Genomic DNA, 26445 nt, shown 5'->3' on the forward strand with positions numbered 1-26445 from the left:
ATCCTGCAATGGTTGGGACTTGTTACACCTTCAGCACACGTTAGCAAGTTCTCACATGGCCCCGCCCATACACCGCCACACCATCAAACTTGTCAAACATGCGGGATAAACAGGCCATAGGCTGACAGTGACACACCCACTTATGTGGTCTAGTCTACTATTCCTGTAGGAACACATCGCAAGCACTCCACGCATGCGCGTAGTAACACACCTCACAGACACCACGCATGCGCCATAAACACCTTGTCACGCATGCACAAGAGAACACTGGAACATTCTGTTTCACCGCGCATGCGCAGCTCCGGCCTCCCACGACCGATTGTGCCGCGAAACCGGAAACAGGTACCTCCTTCAATCACGGGGCTCAGTCTTCAAATACCATGGGCGAGGCAAAGTCAATTACCTTCGAGCAGGCGTCTGGACAGGGCAGGTTTCCAGTGCCGTCACCTGAGCAACCCGTGAGTATGACTCGAGGCGATCCAGCTACCCAGATCACAACGTAAGCATTTTCCTGCTCTACATTTGGCAACGATGTAAGTAAATCTAACGCTCCACTTTTGTCTTGTTTTCTTTACCCTCTTGGTATTCCCTGTTGTTACGCACTATTTCCAACTTACAGCCCTAGATGGTGTGGGCCTCCTACGCCGCTTTTTAACTCAAGGAGCAATTCCAGCTCTTATCTTAGGTAAGACTACTCTAAGTGCACTTCATTCGTGTTGAACCTACGAATCGAGTTAGATACACAATACACGTGTCTATTTGACTGTCCCAGTAGTCGACACGCCTGGTGAGCCCGCTGCACAGCCAGGTGGAGTTGTCCGGGCCCCGCGGGGTACAGCAGTTTACCTAGCGAGTCTCCAGCTGGGTTCTGTGACCGCCACCGGGACCCGGGACCTACCACCTTTTGACTGGCACGGGACCATTCCCACGCCTGCCCGCTCCTTCAGAACTTTGAGAGTAACCTGGGCCTCCAGGTGCATGACATTATGACTGTCTCAGTGGATAAATGTGATTTCTCGGATCACTGTGTACTTATGCGGATCGACAAGGCAAGTCCGCATATGTATTTTAACGTCTGCATTTTTCTTTGTTTTATCTTTCTTTTGGTCTAGGTCTAACATAAAGGGGGCACAACAGACTCCTCTCTGCACACACTACCTGTTTAGGAGACACTTTACCTCCCCCCCCCCTTTATCTGCCGAGTGAGAGGGTAATATTTTTACCCCCCCACTACACATAGTCTGGGCATCTCTCCCCACACTCTTCACCTCTGCTGGTCCTGATGAAGCGCCATGGATCACTCTGACCACTAATAGGCGCGAAACATGTCGACCATTTGACCTGTACTTTCAGTTACTACTAAACACATCACGTTTTGATTAGTAACATTTTTTCCACGTATTTTAGTGTACCAAGGGTGCCTTCTTATTAAATTAGTTTCCCAGGTAACCCTTAGGTATTTTTATTCCTGCACACACCACAGCCACCACCGACCCTTGTACTCCCCCTCCACATACCCGCATGCACCAATCGGCAGCTCTCTTAAAAGATCTCCGCTAAAGAGACCCTTCGGGGGACCCGTAGGGCATTGCACCGCCGGCCCGACGAGGAGCACCGCCCGATGATGAAGCATGACATCCCTCGGGGTGTGTGAGGGCAACAAGAGACACTTATGCTGTCTCCCCCCCATCCTGAGTACCCCATCCTAGACCTCTAACACATAGACCCTTCTCTTTACTTTCCCCTTGTTGAGGTACGGTCTTGGTTGACTTTCAACCATACCGACCCTGGAACAGTGCCTTCTAGTAATTACCCTGATGTGAAAATTTGACATTTCTCTACCTTAGTTGAGAGGCTTGTTTTTAAATATAGTGGGAGCATTAACTCAAATACATTCTGAACTAATAGTGTTTAGGGCTCTGGTAATGCAGAACTGCTTGGCATTTGATATCCTTCTTGCTTCTACTGAGCTGGCCCTTGAGGAAAGTAAGCAACCTAAGAGGAGACCAGCCAACTTTCCATGGTATTCAGCAGAGATCAGGCCAGTTAAAATTAAATGCCGGAGCCAGGAGCGGATCTGGAGATCGGACTATAGCATAGAGCATAGGAAGGAATATAATAGAACCTTGGAGGAGTATAAAACCGCAATAAAACAGGCCAAGACGGCATATTTTACAAACAAAATTCAGGAGGCCACCAATTCCCCTAAGGAACTTTTTAAAACAGTATCAATTTTAACTAAGTGTCCACGTGACACAACGTTTGTCCCAGATCAAAATTTTGTTGACAAACTGGCTCTGTTTTTTCAGCAAAAGGTCTAAGCAGTTTATAACGAACTCCAGAACCTGCTGGTAAACATGGGAATAGACAACAGAGAACTAATTGAGACCTCTCCAACTCTGAATAGCTTGTCCCAGTTCTCCTTGCTTAATGAAAAACTAAGTCAGGTTTACCCCTTGACCCATGTTCCCCCTACATACTACATCTGGCCTCAGAAGAGATAAGTGCTGTTTTGACCCCTCTCTTTAATGAGACCATAAGATCCAGGGTCTTTCCACTAAGATGGAAAAAGGCCTGTATAAGACCCATTTTAAAGAAAGACTCATTGGATCCTCAGGACACCAAGCACTATCGACCTATATCCTGTCTCCCACTGCCGTCAAAAATATTGTAGAAAGCCATGAACCAGGAGCTGATGGAGTATGTGGACTTTAATAATATCCTGGACTCCTCTCAGCATGGCTTTAGATCAAGACATTCTACAGAATCTGCTTTACTAATGGCAACTGAGGAGATTCGTAAGGTCATGGATAAAGGTGGCAGACCTGTCTTAATGTTGCTTGATTTAATGGCAGCTTTTGACACCGTAAATCATATGGCCCTACTACAGAGGCTTAAGGCCGTAGGTGTCAAGGATACTGCTTTAACATTGCTCAGGTCCTTCCTGGACTCCAGAGTACAACAAATTTACTGGGATGGAATTCAGTCTGGAGAGTTCTTCCTCCCATGTGGAGTCCCTCAAGGATCAGCGTTATCCCCCACATTGTTCAATCTGTATGTGACCCCATTGGCTAAATTGATAAAAGATCAAGGTCTGACACTGGTGTCATACGCAGATGACACCCAGTTAGTGGTGTCACTTACACAGAGGGTCGAAGTCACAGCAGAACAATTCCGAAATTGCCTCACAAGTGTGATGAGCTGGATGAATACTAATTTTCTAAAGCTCAACACTGAGAAAACTGAGGTAGTAGAATTTGGTCAAAAACCCTCAATTTGGAATCATCTATGGTGGCCCCCAGAAGCTGGCACCTGTCCTGTCCCTTTGCAAAAGGCTAAGAACTTAGGTTTCCTGATTGACAAGGATCTAACACTTACTTTTCAAGTCACTCAGGTTACCCCGGCCTGTTTTTTCACGATTAAGGTTCTCCGAAAAATACTGCCAGTCATACCTTTTTCATTAAGAAAAACAGTAGTAGGAGCCTTGGTTTTATCGCGTATCGACTACTGCAATGCTCTGTATGTTGGAACTGGAGAAAGACAGCTCTCCAAACTTCAGTCATTGCGGAATGCTGCTGTAAGAATGCTGCTGGATCTTCCCAAACACCACCCGACGTCGAATGGCATAAGGCAACTACATTGGCTGCCTGTTCGACGGAGGTTGCAGTTTAAGGCGCTATGCCTAGTTCACAAAGCTGTAAATGGAGGAGGTGCAGCGGATGTCAAATCTCTTTTTCCACGGTATGTACCGTCCCGTGCACTAAGTCTAGGGCTGATCTGCCTTCATAAGATAAAAAGAGCCCGATGGGGTGGCAAGGGTTTTTCATTTCAGGCGGCAAAGTTATGGAACTCCCTCCCGATAGAGCTATGCTTGCAAGCGAATACGATCTTGTTTAGAAAGGCACTAAAAACTTGGCTTTTTACAAAAACCTAATCTAGGAGCTGCCAATCCCAATCCTCACTCAGCAGCAGATGCCTCAGCAATAGTGCGCTTAATAAATAATTCAGTCAGTCATGGTGTTTGAAAGGTATTAAAAGGTACAAGTTGCTGTACTTTCATTCCTGAAAACAGTCCTGTCATTAACTCTTATGTCTTGAATGCTGATATCTCTCACAAGCTTCAATCTTTTGAAAACCATGGATTATAGGAAACTGTAGGTTCATGGTTTGGTGAGACAGGGAATGGTTTTAGTAAGGCTGGTGAGTGGATTAATAATTGGAGAGGTGGGACTTTGCATCTCATACTAACCCCAATAATAATTATAATGATTCATGCAATTATTTTGTTCCTTTCATTAAAACATTGTGGGTATCTAATTAAAAGTTGCACATATAAAGGGAAAGGTAAATCATCAAAGATGAAAATGTCTGAAAACTTCGAGATTGAGAATATCAAAGATTATTTCTAAAGCCAGTTAAAGATGGTGGAGGAAAATTCCAGAAAGATGCAAAACGTGATGCACACATAATGAGTTTTTTTGTTGTTTTTGTAGTTTGTAGTGTAAACTTGACCCATATTGGAGCACGTTACATGAGCTCCAGTTATATGAAACAAGGACACATACATCTTTTTGTGAGGCACTGGGAGATTGAGTGATTTCCCTAGAATCAGAGGATGTTGATCCAATTCTGAGACTCAAATCTGGTTCCAAACTCGGAAGCTCTGGACATTACGTCACATTCTCTCCCCATTCCTAAAGTTTTATTAAACAGTTTAGTGATTATAGAATAATTAGAGGAGAGAGTTTTTCGTGGTTTATATTTTGTGCTTTAATAATGACGATTAATATGTCTTTTCACATTCGATTTTACAATATAGGCTAAATTAACATGATTACAGCTGAAACTAATTTTACATGATGCGTAAAAAAACTGGATGATATCTCTGTCACTCACTCCTGCTTCTCCCCCTACCCCCGCATTCATCTGCTTCTCAGTGGCTCTGCAGCACATGTTCAAGTTCACATGTAATGGTCTATTTCCACTGCTCTGATCACATTGCTTTTGATTAACTTTCTGCTAGTTCCTATGACTTGAACATTATCAAATTATCAAAGTTCCATTGTTTAAATGTTTCATATTTGTTAGAACATCTCTGGATGGTATAATCATAGAGGGTGCTGAGTTAAGCTAATATTGTGCAATTTTCCTTTTGCTCTGGTTTGCTAAATAAATTATATTTTTCTCAGACCATGATGATTTGACAGTTTTCTTAATTTGTTATGCGAAAATTGTATATAAGTACCCCTTAATTTTGGTGATGAGCCATAAGACTTTCATGTTCTACTAGGGATGCTGTCCAACTTCCTTTTTGATGTTTCTGCTCATTTGGTAATCAGAATTATTTCTAATTTCGTAACCTCTGTATAGCTCTGCACCATAGACCCTTTATGACATTTATTCAGTATCACTTGATTTTTGAATTTTATTTATACTAAAACCCTTTAACTTTTAATTGATATAGAACTCAGTTATTGAGTGGGTCCCTTACTTATTTAAACTGTTTATTCTGTAATTAATGTAAGGGGTGCCTTAACATGCAAGTTAATCTATGGAAGAACCAGATGTGGTAATATTTTGGGGAGTCAACATTTTGGGGGGGCAATTTCTGAGGTACGATTTTGCTCCCACAAACTTTGCATCTTTCAAGGACCATCCGATAGATCAGTGTGTCTGATTCATTCATAATAGCTTGCTGTTGTTCATGTAACTAGATGGTCCTGCCCTCTTCGCATGTCATTAGCATAGAGTGGGAAGAATCAATATTGTAGTGAGATAGTGCTCAGATGCATAAGCAATATCACACTTAATAAATCTGTGCTCTCATTTTCTAATGATGCAAAAGCTTTTCTCACACTATGATTAATCTGCACTATTCTATTAGAAGATTTCCTCATGTTTGGGGTGAGCCAGAAGGCTTTCCAATGCTACTAGGGATTATGTCTGTTTCTCTATTGATTATGCTGCTCATTTGGGACTTAAATGTTTTCTCTGATCTGCACATTATTCTGTAATGCCCTATTTTAAGAACCTTCATGACATTGACTTGTGCTTTGAATTTAAGATCTTTCTATCATATCTTTAGTGTTTTTGTAATAAAAACTTTGAATTTACTTCACTTATCTAGAACTCAAACAATGAGTGGACTCTTACTTAATGGGTTGTATTTTTGATGCGTTGGGAGGTGCCATTTCTCAGAGACACATTGTCTCACAAAATTGAGGTTTAACACCATCTCTGATTCTTCTCTCTGTGAGCAAGGGGTGTTCAAATTTAGGGGTTGTCCCACCCCACACACAGAAGTTTAGAGAAACCCATTTTGTTTAACTTGACTGCACCATTTAATCCTCAACACACAGCAACATTCAGAATCAATGTTTAAAACTGCTTATTTTTCTCAAAGCATCCACTTGTTCTACTGTGTCTATGGCAACTAATAAGAACACAGTTGCTTGGAAACCGAGGAACTTTTAGAATGTTTCAACAATACTTTTCAAACATTAGGGTATTTTTCTATTTATCTTGCTGTTTGCTCATTATGTTTCATATTATAAACGAAATGTTCCTAAAACGGTTTCACAATGAATGGTTTTTAAAGACTCTTAACCTGTAGTTACAGCAGTGGCATTGAGAACCCCCATGTGATATTATATTGCCACATGTTATTACACAGTAAAGTATATTTTCACAACTGCTTCAAGGTCAAATTCAGAAAAGCAGCTTTAGATGTCAAAGCAGGATTCTGAAGATAGTGAGCCACCAGTTCTTTACGACATAGATGAAATGTTCAAAAGCACACTAATTTATTGATGTATTTTATTCAAGGGAATATTTCTGCTTTGCAGTAGATTTGTGCGCAAAATGCCAATAGGTCTGGCTTAAAACTTAAAAGGCCTCTTTAGTCACTGAGGAGCTTAGGCACTCAATGTGTCATCATGTTTGCACTCTCACATTCATGGATTCACTCATTCATCCATGCAGTGACTCATGCTTGCATTCATCCACTCACCCCTTCACAATAAAACACCAGCACACTAAACAAGCATATGGAAGTTGGAATAAAAACTATAAACAACAAACCTGCCCCTGCCTAAAAGTGGCAGACATATGCTTCCATTAACAACAAAATATATATAGCAGCAGGTGGGGCTCTTACAATGGTGTTGTACATGGTGCATCATTACTTTAATGTGTATTCATGGCTGCCATATTTAGAAGCAAATGTTTGGCCATCTTGAAATGGTAAAACAATGATACACTATAGAAAATGTCATTCCAAGATGGCCACCCTTTTAGAAGATGAGGAGCACTGCGGATGAGAGGAGTGTAAAATTGGCAGACCATAGCATGTTAAAAAACTAAAATAAAGAAAAAAAAAGATAAAGAAAAAAAGGGTGACCTATCAAAGGAGAAAATACCACAAGCCTGGGATTGAAGCACACTCATTTGAAGGCAGATGTGCAAATCTGGTCAGACAAAATGCTATCGCTCAGAACAAAAGAGCCAATGACTGAACGGGTTGACCCATTGTCCCATGCTGTATGCTGTCATAGATGGGAGCAGAGTGTGAATAACACTCAAGCAGAACAATGACATAAGAGGGCTGATCCAAAGTCCTTCTACATATACATATCATCTGATAAAAACAAAGGGTTAAAGAGACGTTATAGTTAGGTTAAAATGTCTGTTGAAACATATTGTTTTAAACTAGCAAAACAACTGAAATTCACAAGTTATAGTTATCGGAAGTAACTATACCTTGTGCCCTACATTAGCAATAATTTGTTCTCCTGCCATGCAGAATTTACACAAAATATCAAATTATAAATATCATGATTCAAAAATATAGTCAACAAAATATTGTTACTGCAAAACTATTGTGGTACGGAATATTGTTGTCAAGAATATTGGATTTTGGTAAGAAATATAATTTAAAAAAATATAGTTGTTTTCAATATAATTTTCATAATTGGTTCAGATCAAGATTTTTTAAATTAATTTAATATGGCTTAGTTAATATATTAGTTTTAGGTGATAATATTGTTAGTACAATTGTTATTTATTTAAAAAAAATGGAGTGTGCAATCTTTTTTTTAAAAAAAAATGTTTTAACATTTTATTTTTAGGAAAAAAAAAATTACAACCAACAAAAACAAAGCATAGACACAGTCCAACCATACACATCCTTCTGCAGCAAATCCTATATAAACATACCAAGCATATGTCTTAGGATAAATCAAGCAATAATCGGAAAAAGGATTTATAATGGAAACAGAAAAGCAGTCACATCAACTAAACATGCCATAGCACCCTATCCTTATAGTGTGCAATCTTAAGTGTTTTAGTAGTAATTTAAAGTTTAGTAGTGGGTTGTTGGCAGGGCTTGAGTCAAGGATAGATGTAGGTCGATGCTTTCAGAGGGTAGATGCCATCTACCCTGCTGCAAAGCTGACCACTTTCAGCAGAGTGCCATATTCCTTTCCTACTTCTACCGGAATTCACAGAAATATGCTGAACTCATCCCGGTATAAGTTTCTGACACCAGGACACTTCCAGCAACACCTGCACATTGTCTGCTTTTGTTCTGAACAGCAACGAGCAGACAGAGAAGGAGCTTATCAGATTTCAGCCTGCCCATAACAAAAGCTGAGTTAAGGGGCCATTAGGCCTCTCTTTGTTGAAGTATCCTGACTGGGAACTATCGGGAGCCTCAAACCTAGATGCAATGAAGGCGAAACAAAGGCTCACATCTTATCACTTCACAGGTACTTAAGAGAGAAATGCTTTTGATTCTGTTCAGTCCCTGTATATAAGAGATATGCACCCATTGTAAGAATTTCAGATGTGCTGGCCGCCCCAGTAATTACACAAAAAGCACTAAAAATACCGCTTTAGCACTACTCATCCCAATGCAGGGTGTCAGAGTGCCTTACATCACACGTACAGATTATACATTGACAATAAATCATATTTGTGTACATCAATATAAAGGATGTGTTGCATAAGACAGGGATCGTTACAAGGTGTAGAAGTCACATCTTTCATACCTCATTGTGCTACATTAGAAAGATTACAATTTATGAACTGCAAGTAACAAAAGGATTTATGTCTTAAAGCATTAACCCACTCACCCATTTACATAAACTAAACATCTGTCATCTGTGTATTAGATCATTTGCTTTGCAGGAGACATATTAACCCTCTATGCTACTTTGATTTAAAACTAGGACTAGGCAAAATGCTGATCTCTCCAGTAAATATGTCATTCTGCAGAGTTATTTTACCATTATGATTATTCCTTGAGATTTAGCTGTCACACAAATATCTCTGCAGAAGGTGCCTTAACCCCATGATAAATTTTAAAATACAGACATTGCAACCAATTAAGCAGAACAGATTTACTGCTACCCTTCTCCTTGTTGCCAATTTCTTTCTGCCAGGGTTTAAAAAAAAATGTATAAGTCGAAGCCCAGATTTTGCACTGGGGTTACGTCAATATTGTGGCACAACCCTAATGCAAAATCTAATTTGTTTAATATTGCAATGCGCTCAAATGTACTCATGATAGACCTGCTAAACATATGTGAAGTCTTAAGCTCTAATGTCACTTCCTGTGAGGTCAGGGTTGTGATGCTCCTTACTGTGATGCCAAGTGCAATGTCACACACCATGATGTCACTTCCTGTGAAGTTACTTCCTGTGATATTGCTGGAGCGGGTAGTACAAACTTTTGTACACCCCCCCATTCTGCATGTTCATATTAATCCGAATAAACTATTAATTGTAATATTATTAATCCGTTTGAAGTGATAACTCACCAATTATACTAACAAAAGAATTACACGAGGGAATTGCACTTTGCATGGCTATACTAATTGTAAACTAACTTAAGTGCGCATATTAATAGTAGGAAAATTTGAATATTGCATTCTATATGTTGCTTTGGTGATGTATTTGTGATTCGTGCTTTATTCAGTGAGTATAAACCGTTCTGAGTGTTGCTTTTGCTAGATAAATATATACACATATGGGTATTAGCAAGGGGATAACATTTTATTAGCCATTTCTGTGTTTTAATTACGTTTTTGTGTTTCTTTTGCTTAAGTTGACCATTTCGGCCTAAACAAGATGGCTGAACGAGACGTTAAACGTGACTACCCTGACAACACGAGGTTCTGGGTGAAGTGCGCATGCATCACCGCTAGCAGCAGTGGCCTGGACCTAACCCCGGGAGAACATGTACCCTTCAAGGACGCTCCGGGAACCTAGCCAATACCAAAGACAATGCTTGATTTAAAAACCGGAACTAGCAAGTACAATGAGTTCATCGTTTGGACACCCTGAGAACTTTACTTCCTAACCCCAAGTCGACCAATCAGGACTTTCTAAAACCCGATCTTGATACTTTTGACATTATTTTCGTTATAAAAGTAGGTAGGGAATTGAACTATTATCGCACGCTCTTCTTTGACGAACTTGATTTCCTGACGTTATGCTGACGGAGAGGACGGTGACACTGCTGGACAGCTGTTATCCTGAATCTTTGAGAGACAGAATTGCGGCCTAACTTTGCTGAATAAAATTCTTCTTTGACTGACTGACTTAGAGGACGACTTTAGCCAGAATAGGTAAATATGATGCTCTGAAATGCTGATGATGATTTCTAACGTTTCGTGCAATATTTCTTAGATAAAGAATACTTGATTAATTGACAAATGTGTTGTGTCGATTATTTTAAGAAGAGAATTTAGTTTAGGATTTAAAGACTAGATAAATGATTGTAACACTAAACCTACAAACAACTAAATGATCCATCTCCTTATGAGAGGGATATCTAAGGTTTGAAGTCAATGCGTTTAAGGTAAGGTAAAGGTATTCCTTTCATGTCAGCGTTTAGAAGCTTATTTTCCTAGGCAAGCAGACCAACGGAGTGTATGTATTGGTGTTATGGGCCCCACCAATGAATGCATATGAGTGAATTTGATGTTGAAGTATTTGGTCTGTGACGAAGGGGGAATTTGATGTTCCACGCTGCAACAATATCACACATGGTGATGTCAATTCCTGTCTGTCAAGCGAACAGGGAAGCAGACAAATTACTTTCACACACAGGGAGATACATGTTTAGCAGCTCCCTGTGTGTGAAAGCAATTCCGGGTCTTGCAGGAGGCGGGGAGCCGGTGGGGACTGTATGGGCCTTGAGTCTTCCCCCCTCCCCCGGTCCCGGGAAGAGCAGAAAGAGGCAAATAAAGGTCAGAAAAGAGCAGAAAGAGTCAGAATAAAGGTCAGACAGAGGCATGATAAAGGTGAGAAATGAGCAGAAAGATGAAGAATAAACATCATAAATGAGCCGCAAGAGACAGAATAGTGGTGAGAAATTAGCAGAAAGAGACAGAAAAAGGTGAGAAATGAGCAGAAAGGGGCAAAAATATTTCAGCAACAAGCAGAACGAGAGAAGATAAAGGTGAGAAACTAACAGAAATAAGCATAATAAAGGTCAGCAGTGAGCAGAAATCTGCTAAATAAAGGTGAGAAATGTGCAGCATGAAGCAGAATAAAGATCGGAAATGAGCAGAAAGTGGCAGAATAAAGGTCTGAAACGAGCAGCAAGAAGCAGAATAAAGGCCAGAAACTAGCAGAAGGTGGCAAAATAGAGGTCAGAATCGAGCAGCAAGAGGCAGAATAAAGGTCAGAAATGAGCAGAAGAGTAAAAATAAAGAGACAGATCGAGAATAAAGGTCAGAAATAAGCAGATAGAGGCAATATGAAGGTCAGACATTAGCAGAAAGAGGCAGAATGCTGAGAGCTCGTCAGAGTCCTGGACCCCTTTCTCCACAAAATTTACAGGCCCATATATCTACTAACAGACCGATACAGCCACTCACAAACCCACTCACTCCCCCTCACAGACCCATACAGCCACTCACATACCCACTCACATACCCATACAGCCACTCACACACACATACACACACATAGCTACTCACACACCCAGTTACACACCCACATAACCACTCACAGATCCAATCACAGGCCCACACAGCTATTCACATACCCAGTCACCGACCTATACAGCAATTCGCACACCCACTCTGAAAGGTTAGAGGTTACAGTTAGGAAATAAAATAAAGAAACCTTCAAAATTCACTGGAAAAAAAACAAAGGTTGCGAGGACTTTATAGATAGGAAATGGAATTCGAAAAACCTTGCAAATTTACTAAAAAAATAAAGTTTACAGGGACATATTAGATTGGAAATACAATTAGCAAAATGTAGAAATTCACTGAAAAAAGGTTACAGGTGCTGTATGCTGCGGCTCACATTTCACTTGTACAAAACCATAGAAATTCAGCAGTTATTGTTACAGGAGTTAACTATAACTCTTCACTGATGTCATCTATGATTTCACTGACCATGTCATGAGTGATGTAATATGTGGTCATAAGCAGTGCATTGTGGGGGCGTAAGTTATAGTTAGCTGAGGTAACTATAACTGCTGAGTGAAATGTGTACCTAACTATGTATATGTGTATAGAATCGAAGTTGTGTTTGCATATATATATATGTATATATATATATGCAAACACAACTTCGATTCTCCGCACTTCCATTCGGCGAACAGAGTCACAAACCCAACAATATGATCTTAATTTATTCCAATCCTTAAGACTAATATATATATATATATGTGTATGGATATATATATATTGATATAGAGATATAGATATAAATATCCAAATATATATATATATACGCCAGTGGAGTTTCCGGATTACCAGCAGACTGTCGACGATATTTGTGGAGTCGGAGAACCTCGCATTTCGAAAACACTCTGCGGTAAGGAGCCACGCGTTACAGACATTGACGGGTTGGGAGATTAATCCATTTGATATTCATCCAAACTAGTTAGCCCACGGACATCTGGGGCGGTTTCAGCACGATAGAATTCAGCACCAAACACTATGTCAGCCCATGACACGTTGCGTGATCGGGAAGCTGCAGCAGATGAACTTTTTGTTAATTTACCGAATGTTAATCGGACAACCAACAAGAAATCGGATGGTGTTAATACCAACGATGTGAGAGGATTATTAAGAAAACTTGAAAAACTGCAGCGTAATGAAATCAGTAAATGGTGGGAGAAAAAATCCCTTGAAAAATACCGGGAAGTTGACAAAGTGCCACGGGGGTTGCGAGTAATGATAACCCCAACGTTTAAAAATCCACACCCTGATATGTTGGCGGAATGGGACTCCAACAATCTCCAACCATCAATGAATATGGTCAATATTCTAATAAAATATGCGGAGATTGATAGGGATACCATCATTAAAGAAATTGATGAACTAAATGCCACATTAGAAGCCAGTGAACAGAAGGAGTTAGTTGCCAAAGGCTGAGCAGACATCTTATCAAGACTAACAAACTATGAAGCCACAATCAAAACTCGTAAAGCCTTCAAGTTTGCCCGGGATCGGGATGATTATTTGTCTGGCAGAGTCTTCACTTTCTCACACAAATTCGACAATGTAAAATATATCACCATGGCCTCATGTTCCAACTTACAACCAGCACTGAGTGCAACGAGTAATATCCCTGCACAAGGAGATTCTGACTCCCTAACCAGTTATAATTCCGAGGACAGTGCAAACAACACACCTCTACAGGCAAACACAGAAGAAATTGTCAAACATACCTTGGGAGAACAGTTAAGTTTTTTAACAATGGACAAGCGAGCGACCTTACGCCCAAGGAACAAACAAAACACCATACCCGCAACTCCAGTAAATCCAGGCGGGAGAGACGCAAACGGCGGCTCAATAGCTCCCAAAAGGGGCAAAGGATGGTGGAGGCGCAATCGCCAGTAGAACAAGATAATACAATCATTAATCTTACGGATACCACCTTGACGACAGCGGAAATCCAACTGTTATCGCTGGGCTTATCTTATTGCCCGGAGTCACATTTTTCATACAAACAATCTGGGGGGAACATATACAAATTTATTCGTAAGATAAAATTAAGAAAATATTTCCAACTTAACAAGACTGAACCCAGTAATAAGGCAAATTCTGTCAGCACATCCAATCTCACAGTCGCTGACCTCTCCATCCTTGGTGATTTACATTCACTGGCCAATGATGATGAAATTGATATGACTGTCAATTCGGATCAGACTGTTGAATTGGTGGGGAAATGTAGGAATGGCGGCTGCTAGTCCTTTTAGCCCTCAATCAACATTTTATCCATTGATGCCCAAAGATTGTGTGGATGTTTTTAGTGATATGGTTGTGGAAGATCTAAAGAAATTACAAACTTCTGTACAAACCAGTCATAAGAAATGTAACTACAAAGTCAGAAATTATTGGGCTCTAATCAATAAATTACGTAATAAGCATGATATTGTTGTAATGAATGCTGATAAGGGAGGCAATATAGTCATGTGGCCTAGGGTTGACTATATGAAAGAAGCAGAACGACATCTATCTGACAGTAATTGCTATGCTAAAGCGAGTAAAGCAGATTTGAATACAGCTAAGGAAGTTGTAACTAAGAAACTACTATCATGGAAGAGACAGGGGCTTTTGACCAAACAAGAATTTCTTTTCTTGAAAAATGAGTATCCCACCATCCCCATTATGTACTTTATTCCTAAGGTACATAAGGGAGTATCCCCTGTCCCAGGTAGACCTATAATTTCAGCCAGGAATAATGTTTTGGAGGCAATATCCATGTATGTAGATTACTTTCTTCAGCCCCATATGTTTAGTTTGCCTTCGTTTATCAGAGACACTGGGGACTTTTTAATGAAAATCAATTCAATTGACTGGCAACCTAATTGGTGGCTTATAACCCTTGACATAACATCATTATACACTTGTATCCATCATTCTCAAGGCATAGCCGCAGTTAAATATTTTCTCAGGAGTCGTGCTATTGGCCTACAAGATCACAACAATATGTTACTTCAGATGATAGAGCTCTGTTTAAATAACAACTTTTTCCTTTTCAATAAAATCCCCTATAAACAACTTAGAGGAGTTGCGATGGGTGCATGTTTCTCTCCAACATATGCCTGCCTTTTGGTTGGATGGTGGGAGGAGCATGTACTCAAAGTGACACATGAACAAACTTGGAATGACCATGTTATATACTATGGCAGATATATCGACGACATATTTGTCATTTGGGATGGCACAGAATGCGAAGCAAAACAATTTGTTTCGGCCATCAATCATAATTCAATGAATCTTCAATTTACAGCCACAGTCAGCAAAGAGAGGGCAGATTTTCTTGATGTTGAGGTTTATATTGTGGATAGCTGTTTACAAACTAGACTTCACAGGAAGAGCACTGCTGGCAATTCCACTCTACATGCCAGCAGTGCTCATCCATGCCATCTGATTCACAGCATTCCGTACGGAGAATTTCTCCGAATACGGCGTATTTGCAGTTTAGAGTCAGAATTGATTAAATGTCAAAAGGAGGCTTTTTCTCGCTTTTTAGACCGTGGATATGAACGTTCAAATCTGCAAAAAGCTTTGGATAAGGCCAATTGCCGTCCACAGGACCTCTGTCTCCAAACCAAGAAAAGCCTCGCTACTACAGCATGTGATCAACCCACATCAGATGATAAGCAAACTATTCGCTTAATTACCACCTTTAGCAAACAACAAAAAAACTAAGCCTGGGCAAAGCACTACGCTACGCTCGCGTAGTTTGCGAAGTTCGCGCTACTTCGCACTACGCGAATTGCACGTAGCACAGTGCGAACACGCGTAGCGTAGTGTTGCGTAGTGCTGCGGTCATTTTTGGCTTGCTCGCGGTCCTCAACGTCAAGTTGGCGACCGCGTGCAAGCACAATGACATCCCGCCGAGACTTTTTCCTTGTTCGCGATCAGCAACATCAAGTTGGCGATCGCGAGCATGGAAAATAAACCTCCCGGCGAGATTCCCAACGCGAGGAGGTCAGGTTTCTCATTGCGAGTGGTCGCGTATGCTCGCGACCGCTCACGATGAGAAACTACCAGTTCGCATTGAGAAAGCTGCCGCTCGAGTAAAAATCTACTCGAGCAGCAGAAAACTACAGCTCGCACTGTGCAAGATGCCATTTTCAAGTCCGCACTGTGCAATCATTGAAAACGACATCTGGCACAGTGCGAACAAGGTACTACGCAGTTCGCGAAGTGCTACGCGTAGCTCGCGTAGTGCGAACTACGCCCAGGGTTAAAAAAAACATCAGACACATTGTGTATAAACATTGGCCCATAGTCTTAACAGATCTGACATTGAGATTCCTACTGCCCACATTGCCTAATATAACGTACAGGCGAGCACCTTCAATGAAGGATGCCCTGATTAAAACCAGTCCTGAAGTTGTAAAGAAAATAACTTGGCTTTCTAAAACTGGCTTTTTCAAATGCTCATCGTGTCGAGCTTGTAAGTCTGGTCTGAATCTGTCCGAATACCACACAGCATTTAGCAATATTCCGATTCAATTAAAAGAGCACTATATATGCAGGATGGAATATGCGGTTTACCAACTAGAATGCACTTGCCAGTTAAAATATATAGGCAGCACCAAGTTACCAGTTTTCAATCGAATTCTTCAGCACCTGCGCGCCATAGTTAATTCTGATGAAAATTATCCAGTGGCACGTCATTTCAAGGCTGTCCACAACAACAATCTGAAGGAGCTAACTTATTCAGTGATTGGATCGGTTCCCCCAAATCATCGGGGAGGAAACAGGGAGAAAAAACTCAGGCAATTGGAATCTTCTGTTATCCTCATGTTAGATACACGTACGCCACATGGGTTGAATACTAGTGAGGATTTACATCACTTTCTAAGATAAGGGCAAACTGATGCAATTTCCTTAGATGATAAGGTCTGTTGGGGCATTTATCTATGAAGTGGGCTTATCTCTCTAATATCTCACAATGTAATTTACTGTGTCTTTTTCATTATTCAAGAGAGTGATAAAGTCCTTGTAATGCCTAATATTTTTTTAACCCTTTCAATGCTGGCACTTTCACTTTGGACATCTAACTTCTTTGGAAATCTGTAATTAGCCAAATTTATGGCTAAATTCATTTTAATTTGACGTAAACAATATCAATTTCTCTGCATACATATAAGCTGTCTGCTGCACTCCCAATTTTTTTAAAACTTATTCGTAAGGGATTTTTCATTCATTATTTTTTTTTTCACTTTCACTTTTAGTGTATATAAAATGATTTTTTGTTTGCCTATTCAGTTAAAGAGGTTACAACAGGTGATCAACTTGTTCATAAAGATTACATACTATATGTAAACAGGGGATATGCCCACCCAATTCATATCATCAGTCGACTTTGTTTTAGAGATATATGAGATGTTAATCAAGTGGCACTAGCCAAACACTTGAATTTCGTTAGAAACTATTCTCCATTTTTTTCCACTAAAACATTTGATAGCTTTAATATCGTTGTTATGAGTAAATTGTTTACAGCAACTAAGATTAGACTAAAATTGTCAGTGATAAGTTTTAAAGTCTAGAATAGTGGCGCAACAACATCACAACATCAAACAATAAGACTAATCATGAATGAGATTTTCCTCTTTGAACAGATTTGTAATTTAAACTATTTACATGATCAAGTTTCTCTCTTTAAATGTGCGATAGTCTTTCAAGTCTGTCTAGGGCTATTATGTGAAAGCAATTGATTGAATGAATTCTATTGGTTATAATTTATTTAAAAATGGAGTCCGGTCACCGGCACGTCAGGTGAACAAGATCGTTTTCACGATCGAAACGCGTCCGGGGCGGACACTTGTCTGCACACTCTTTTACTTTGGTGATATGCAATAAACTTATAAAGAAGCTGTAACCTGTTTCCGTGGATGCTAATTACTTAAAAAAACTTTAAAGACTTTGGTGGACCATACCTGCTGATCTCTGGATCAATATCCAGCAACTCAGGTTTTTTTTTTGCATATATATATATATATATATATATATATATATATATATATATATATATATATATATATATATCCAATCCAACTTCTGTAGTACCAGCCGGTACCACCAAAGACACGGACACGTTATCGCTGGTGCAAATAGTGCTCAGTTTATTCAAACAAACATAATTCGGTTTAGTCCAGACGCGTTTCGACCGTCCAGGTGGTCTTGATCACATGACTACACTTTACCAAACGTGACAATTTAAAGGTGCAGGATACCCTATTGCGTAACAACATTTCCATAGACATAGAAGACATACTCGTTCAGGCTGTACATTCAAAACCTATAAAACTTTATATAGTATGGATGTAATCTGAAATTCATAAATTATCCAGGTACATAAAAAAAGCTTATTCTAGTCATTTGAGTTATGGGCAAAACTATATCTGTTAAACGAATATTGAAAGCATAGTGTTGCGCATGTAACGCTTGCAAATGCCATAGATCAATTGATGAGTCGTGCCTGCGCTATGACCATTCACGTATATATATTGTCACTATATACCCATCTCTTGGGAACATTCCCTTTAGGGTTAGTGCAAATAACGCATATATTGTGCAAACAGCGTAAGGAACTGATGTCTGTGCAAATACAGCAAAATGTGCAAATCACGCAATATACTGTGCAAATATGCAAATAGACTGATTATTGCCCTAAAAACATCATTAAGAAAAAACTTGATTTGAAAGAATCTGGATAACAATATGAAAATACAGTGCAACGCTGTGTCTCTATTGGGAATTACGCTGGGTAAGATGTATTAATACATAAACATTATCAAAGATATATTGGCTTCTCATCTGCAAAGTTCAACTATGGATAGCTAGAGTGCAGCTAGTCTAAAATATACTGATGCCTTATTATGGGTATATATACAATAAAATGTATAAAAAACAATAATATACCATTCTATAAAAAGAGTTTCAACATGAAAAAAATGCAGTAGTCATATAATCTCATAACACGTAAGCAAATATTCAAAATGTGAAGACCTTTAAAATAGCTAAAACTATGTTGGTAAGACACTGCCTGCTAATAGTATTCAAGCCTAAATTGTTTTACAGTAAAAAATAAGCATAATCATAAGAAATGATGTAGGTCCTCCCCATTGTTCAAACCTCCTGGGGTGCGTGTGTCTAACTCAACTATGTATTTTGATTCCAACTGTCTCAGAAGTTTTTCCCGGTTACCTCCTCTTTTTATTTTAGGTACTGAGTCAATAATAAAATATTTTAAATACTTGAGATCATTGTTATGACAAACTTTAAAATGTCTTGCCACCGGGTAAGTTGGATCAGAATTGACTATGGCTCTTAAATGCTGTAAGATACGAGAAAATGCTTGCAGTTTGGAGCTCCCTACATATTTCAAATTGCATGTACATTGTAGTACATATACCACATGGCCAGTGCGACAAGTATAATGTCCTTTCAGAGGTCTAGATACATCGCTGAAAGGTGTGGTATACTGATTGGTATTCACTCCAAACTTACATGCTCTGCATGAGGAGCATTTAAAGAACCCTTTTAAAGGGTTCAGCCAATTGCCACTAAGTGAGATTTCAGGACTACTAGTTACCAATTCATCCCTCATTGAAAATGCTCTCCTGTATGTGATAGTGGGATTGGTGGGCAGCACTGCTTTAAGAGTAGGATCCGTTAGTATAATGGGCCACTCCTTACGAATAATGCTTTTGATTCTTTTGGCCTGTCTACTGTAGGTTGTGATCAGTCTTATTTCGTTCTCTGTTTTGTCATTGGCTTGGATAGTGTTAGGAACTAGAGTTTCTTGATTATTCTTGTTATTAGGTACAAGTAAATCATTTCTATCTTTAAGGTTCGCCTTTTTCATAGCTATATTCAATTTCTTTTCCTCATATCCTCGCGCTAATAGTCTGATTTTAGCATCTGTCTGATGTTTATCACGTGCAGCTATAGTGCTGCAAGCTCTATGAATTCGAAGAAACTCTCCATACGGTATACTATTAATAGTATGTTGCGGATGGAAGCTCTCTGCATGCAGCACTGTGTTCCCAGATGTGCTTTTACGAAATAAACATGTCTCCAAAATCCCTTGTTCCAATTTTACAGTAATATCTAAGAAGTTTACACTGGTGGCGCTCACTTCTGCAGTAAACTCTAAATTGAGATCATTTTCATTGATGCTATTGACAAAGTTTAACGCCTCTTTTTCAGTTCCGTTCCAAATTACGAAAACATCGTCAATGTAACGCCACCATGATATAATCTTGGTTGACCATTGTTCAGCACGGCGGGCCATGAGGACATGCTTCTCCCACCAACCAACATGCAAACATGCATAGCTGGGTGAAAAGCATGCCCCCACAGCCACACCTCTTAACTGCTGAAAAGTTTCATTGTTGAAATGAAACATGTTATTGCATAAACACTTACGAATCATACTCAAAAGCATAACATTATGATTGTAAAATTCAATACTTCTTTCACCCAGGAAATATTCTACAGCTCTAAGTCCATCCGTATGGGCTATACTCGTGTATAGCACTGTGATGTCCATAGTCAATAAAATAGCATCAGTAGGCAGAACTAGATGGTTAAGTTTGTATAAAAAAAAACACATTTTCTAAGGCCCTCTCATAATCAGAACCCTGCCTGATATTTTGAATGAAACCAAATTCTTAAACTTACATTTTTGTGCTCATTTCAGAAATGCTTTCCTTCCTCCCCATTTTTTCCTCTAGATTTTACCTACTGAACTGATGTGTAATTGAAACACGATGAAAAATCAGTACTTCCTGCAGCTTGGTTGATTGCTCTGAATATTGTGTGTTTATGAGCAACCAAAATACATTATATATATTTGATACGAGAAGTGTCTTATGGTCATAATCGTATATTACTATTGTAGATTGGTCTTTAGAGTAAAAATCTCACAAATGAAAATATTATAACCTATTTTTATTTTTTCCTACTTATTCATGAGTGATTTACATACATGATCACTTGCTGAAATCAAAATTGTGTCTACCCACAAAATGCAAATAGGTAGAAACTGCGAAAATGGGAAATATTGACCACCTCTTAAAAAATGGCAAATATGGTGGTGCCTCTTCTTGAAAGCAGGGAAGAGAGTGATCTTAGCACATCAAACCTTTTGTTGATGTCATTTTAGAAAAAAACTCACTTTAAAAAAAAGAATGCTGCTTCATTCTGGCTGTTTTCTCAGCTTCACCACCCGCCGCTTCAGGGGAATCCACAAACTTTGGGCAGAGAGTGTGGAATTATCTAAAATGTCTACTTGTTGAAGGAACATGATGCTTTCGAAATCTACTTGCCGTGCAGCAAACTCCTCTTGTCTCTTTATGTGGCATTCAGTAAAGCAAAAAAATATGGAAGTGTTCTCATTACAGCAGAGCTCTGACATTAGCCTTTGTGATTATGTTAAAGTTCATATTATATTAAGGTTTGCCACCTTACTGCAAATCTACATAGATGGGCTGGAGGTGGGCTGGAACCAATAGATCCTAGTTGGAATACCCACAAACTAACATGTTGGAGAATATTCACCAACTCCTCTCCAATCTCTTCCCATTCTGGAAAAGGTTGGAAATATACTCCTGATAAGGGCAAGAGGGACCCATATTTGCAGGGTCTGGAAAAAAGGGGTGTAGGGAAATTGAGTTTGCAATTGCTCAGTAGGGGTCCTATTTACAAAAGTAATCTGAAACAAAATCCTAACTTTACTAGTTTCGGTATTCACAAAAGGCATTTAGGAGTAGTAAAGTTGGATTTTATCTTAAGTTTGTCTTAATTTTTGGTCTTAAGACAAAATCCTAACTTAAGTTTAACTTAGAGTAGAAGATTTACATCGTGCAAGTTCTTGTTAGGCACTCTTAGAAGTGATTTTTCCAACTGTCATTTGTACATATATATAATTTTATGAATGTACACCAATGGTTGCATTATGGGAACGCTTATGCGCAATATAGTAGGCTTGGGCTGGTTATGGTGACATACCAATGATAAAGGTAATTGCTTTGATTTGTTCATTGGCAGACATTTTATCAGATGTCGATTCTGGGATGTTACAACAAAGCGGTACAAAAGGGGGTGGTGATAGACGGAGCATCAGAACCAATCAAACACTCACACCCAGACAACAGATCTGGGTTTGATCCATCACCGTTCTTTAGCCCACTCTGCCACCCCAGTTCAGACATGGCCATTTGCAAATCAGTCTGACCCTGTGCCTCATGGGAACAGTCCAGCCCGGACTGCCAAGCCATGCCTTCCCTGGACCGGAAACAAGCTACCTAGGACCGGTTTCTGGCATTTCAGCCGTCTTCAGCCAGGCTTGCTTGAATCCAGTGGCAAAGTGAGCAAAGGACTCACGTCTGAGCATAGTACGGCATATTAGAAGAAGACTTATTAACATTTCCAGATTTGGAAGAAAATAGAAAGATACCCGTTCCATATCGCAAACCAACTCTAATTGCCCTGAAGAAGTCCTTTTGGACGAAATGCGTCGGCTACGTTGTATGTACCTTTGATATTTATGAAGAAAAGAAGAATTTAATAAAGAAATAATTTTTTGACGTAACACCTGCCGTATGGACAGTCATATTTTACGTTTATTGAATGATTTTATGGAGTGCTGGATCATAGTGAATCCTTAGTGGGATGGGTTTTGGTGTTGGTTACCCACTTTGACAAACCCTGTTGGGTAGACAATTTGTGCTAAGATAATCTTAGCTTGAGAGGGTTTAATTGGTTTAGTTATCTGTCAAGCTCTTATAATGATTTTCTATTGCCTCCCAGAATACTAAACCAAAGAGGTTTAGAAAAAACAAAACAAAGTAAATGAAAAAAGGTGAAGGAAAAAAATGAAAGTGGATTTATAAAAGATGAAAATGGAAATTAAAAGAATTGGCCACCAGCCTGGCACTGAAGCACATTAATTTTCTAGTTGATGTTCACATGTAATCAGCATAACTTCTGTAGTGCACAGCACCAGAAAAAAAGGCTAAAGTGGGCTGACCTTTGCCCCATGCTGTATGTTGTCAGGGACGCGAGCAGTGTGTGAATGATGCTCAAACATGCCAATGGCAGAATAGGTCTGACCCAACTACCTACCCACCTATCTATCTACCTATCTATTGCAATGGTTCTTAACTTTTTGACTTCTGTGGACCCCCACAAAAACTATTGGAATCTGGGGACCTTAACTGAGTCCTTATTGAAAGCTGGGAACCCCAGGCCTAAACAATTTCTATGATTGGGACCGCAAAATAATACACAAAAATGCAAGTATACACCCAACAAATGCTCAAATATTGAAATATTTTGTGTAGTTCACAATCAAACAAAGAAAACAAAAATTGGCTTCTTGATTTGTATAGAATTGGTTGATTATAATAGTATTTAATTTTTGTAAATAGTTGCAGACCCCATGAGTAGGTCTTGCGAACCCCTAGGGGTCCTCGGACCACAGGTTAAGAAACTGATCTAGAGATTACTTAATCAATAACTGTGTAATATGGTCCAGTATTGCTATTGAAGGGTCTTGGTGGAAACAATAGCCACAAGTCCAAAAGCTGAGTAGTTTATTAATGTCACCAAAACCCGAGGAAGACAAGATATGACCATATAATACATAGTATCCCTTATGTATTTTCTGTGTTACATGTTTCTTTTAGGGAAGCTAACAATGGTCAGATTTCACCCAAACTTTTATTTCTATCTCAAATAGATGAAAATATTTCAGAAAAAGAATGTGTTGCATAATTTCCCTTTTTAGTGCATAATTTATATAAACTAGCTGCATAATTTGGTTCCCCATGCAACATAATCATAGTACCTGTGACCGTGTGAATGCTCTGCAGAGTGGTTTGGGGGCTGGGGACTGATGATGAAATCCATATTTCACAGGCAAGTGTGAAATACTTCCTATATTTCTTAGTTCCCTGTGAAATATGAGTTTTTATAGCACTGACTTTTGTGCAACAGAAGCACCAAAGAAGAGTTATCTATAACTTGCGCCCTGCCATGCACTTCTTACGACCTCACATAATACAACACTCAGGACATGTTCTATGGCATCATTTATTATATCACTGTTTACAGAGCCCTCCCCAGGCCTCTTTAGACCCCATCTCTCAGGGCCGTCTGTGTTTTAAAAGGTGAGGGGGCATGGGGCCCCCTTCCCGAGCCTTTTTAGACCCAGGGATCACTATCCCTGGGGCCACCTTACATTATAAAGGGGAGGGAGGCCTCTATGTCCCCGGCCGACTCCCCACAGGGTGCTGGAACCGGAATTGCTACCGCCTGTTGGAAGCAGCTATTTATGTTGCTTCCTCCGGGTGGGAACAATATGTTATTCTGTCTCCGTGCCCGCATCAGTGCGGGCAGGGAAACTAAACAGACCACAAGTCTGCTCCCAGCCGGTGCAAGCATTTTTAAATCTCCCAGTGACTGTGAGCAGACTAAGGTCCTGATTTAGATCTTGGCGGTCTGTCTGCCATCCTGCCACGGTGGGGGTACCAAGTATTTCATTGAACTGACGGGCCTCCACCCACAATATTTAGATGTTGTGGCTGGAGACAGAAGACAACCCCAGCAGTGGTCTTCTCTGCTGGCTCACAGTACTCTGTCACCATCAGGCTGGGGGGATTGCGCCAACCTTATTAAGATGTTCCAGCGATCTGTGAGTGGCGGTTTCTCAGCAGAGGGAGGACCTGGTGCAGTGAATACAGGTAAGTACAACTTATTTATGCATCTGTAGGCAATGTGGCATGTCACATTTTGAATGCCACTCACACAACATTTACACTGAATGACCCCCTATATGATACATAGGAGTAGTGTACGAGTGGCTTACCTTCGATACCAGTGACAACAGACTTGTTTGGCGTCATAGTGGTGTCGGTGCAGCAATGAAGGGACCTGGACAAAGTCGTAGAAGAAGGAAAGGAAAGCGGGAAGCAGGAAATAGGAAATAGATAAGTTATTGCCTCATTGCCTTCCATTCTGCCACCTTAAAGTAGGAGTTCTTCCTGCCACAGTTGGGCCGGCGGGGAGGCACATCGTAATCCGCTCGGCAGAAATCTAGCCAGGAGTCCCCCCACCAGTTTCATCCTCTGCCACTGTCGACACAGTTGAGAAATCCTGGTAAAGTCGGCGGGACTTCGGTGGTCTTTCGTCTATGGCAGTGTTTCCTAAACTGTGGTCCGTGGACCCTCAGGGGTCTGTGACACATTATCAGGGGTTCCGCAGGCAGCAGTTTTAATAGCACTGCAAAGTTCCTTGTATAATTAGCAGTTTTTGGGCAATAATAAAAGTGTCAAGATAATGCCAGTGATTAATGTACCTGCTGGAGACAGATGAGAGTTTTGTCCAGTGGCAGCTTTGACTTATCTAAGGTAGCGCATAGGGTTAATATGCCTACTGCAAAGAAGGTGTACCATGCATTTTAAGAGACAGTATTTTATGTGCATAGGTCAGTGGGTTACTGCTTTTGTCACAAAGATTCTTTTGTTACTGTGCATTTCATAAGTAACAATCGTAATCTAGCAGTGACCTATAAACAGCCATCAAAGAGCTGCTTGCAAACTGCATGGTACAATTTAGCAACCAATGTTTTTCCCTGTCTTTTTATTATCCTGCTGCTGCTAAAAAGGTTTATTTGGGTAGAAATACATCTTTATTATTAAAGTCAATGCTAACCACTGTGTTATGTTCTGAATCCTGAGTTTGTGCTTCTTCAGATCCAGCACTCTTTAAAAATGCCTACCAGTATGAATGACATGTGAATCCTACACCTGGTAGTCTCCTTTGCCTTACGTAACATTTTCTATACACTGATTTACACGTATGCTTCATTGTCTCTATATGTGTGGGATGTAAAGTGCTCTGACATCCTACAATGGTATGCGAGATGCTATAAAACAAATTAAATACATGTGAGAGAAGGGCTATGGTGAGATGAGAGGCACTGTTGGAGGGTAATAGTAAGGGAATCATTAAAGAACCCCAACAAAGATTGTCGCATCTTGGTGCACAGTAAGGTCATCATTTACTATTCTTTAAATGCTAATACAATTTAATATATAATGATAAATGTGTTGTAGAATGCACCATTGTTTCCTACATTTTCTTGGGAGGAGAGCCTCCCAAAGCCCCCTTTGTAGTGGCCAGGCTCACTCACTGCACTTGGTGTGCACCGTATGGGGGCTTGTCTAAAAACATTTGCCAGGGCTGCTTTGGGTTTCCAGTCTGGCCCCGGCCGGAGCAGGAGCCTCGTACTGTAAAATAAAACCAAACATTTAAAAGTTAGTCATGGAGATTTTTGCTAATTCTTTCAATATAAAATACTAAAATCCTTAGTAATTCCAATATTTGTTTAGTGTGCACATGTGTTTATTTCTCTTTGAATTACATTTTTAATGTTTGAAATTTA

The sequence above is a fragment of the Triturus cristatus genome, chromosome 4_1 (assembly GCF_964204655.1).
Source record: "Triturus cristatus chromosome 4_1, aTriCri1.1, whole genome shotgun sequence".
Classification (NCBI taxonomy): Eukaryota; Metazoa; Chordata; class Amphibia; order Caudata; family Salamandridae; genus Triturus; species Triturus cristatus.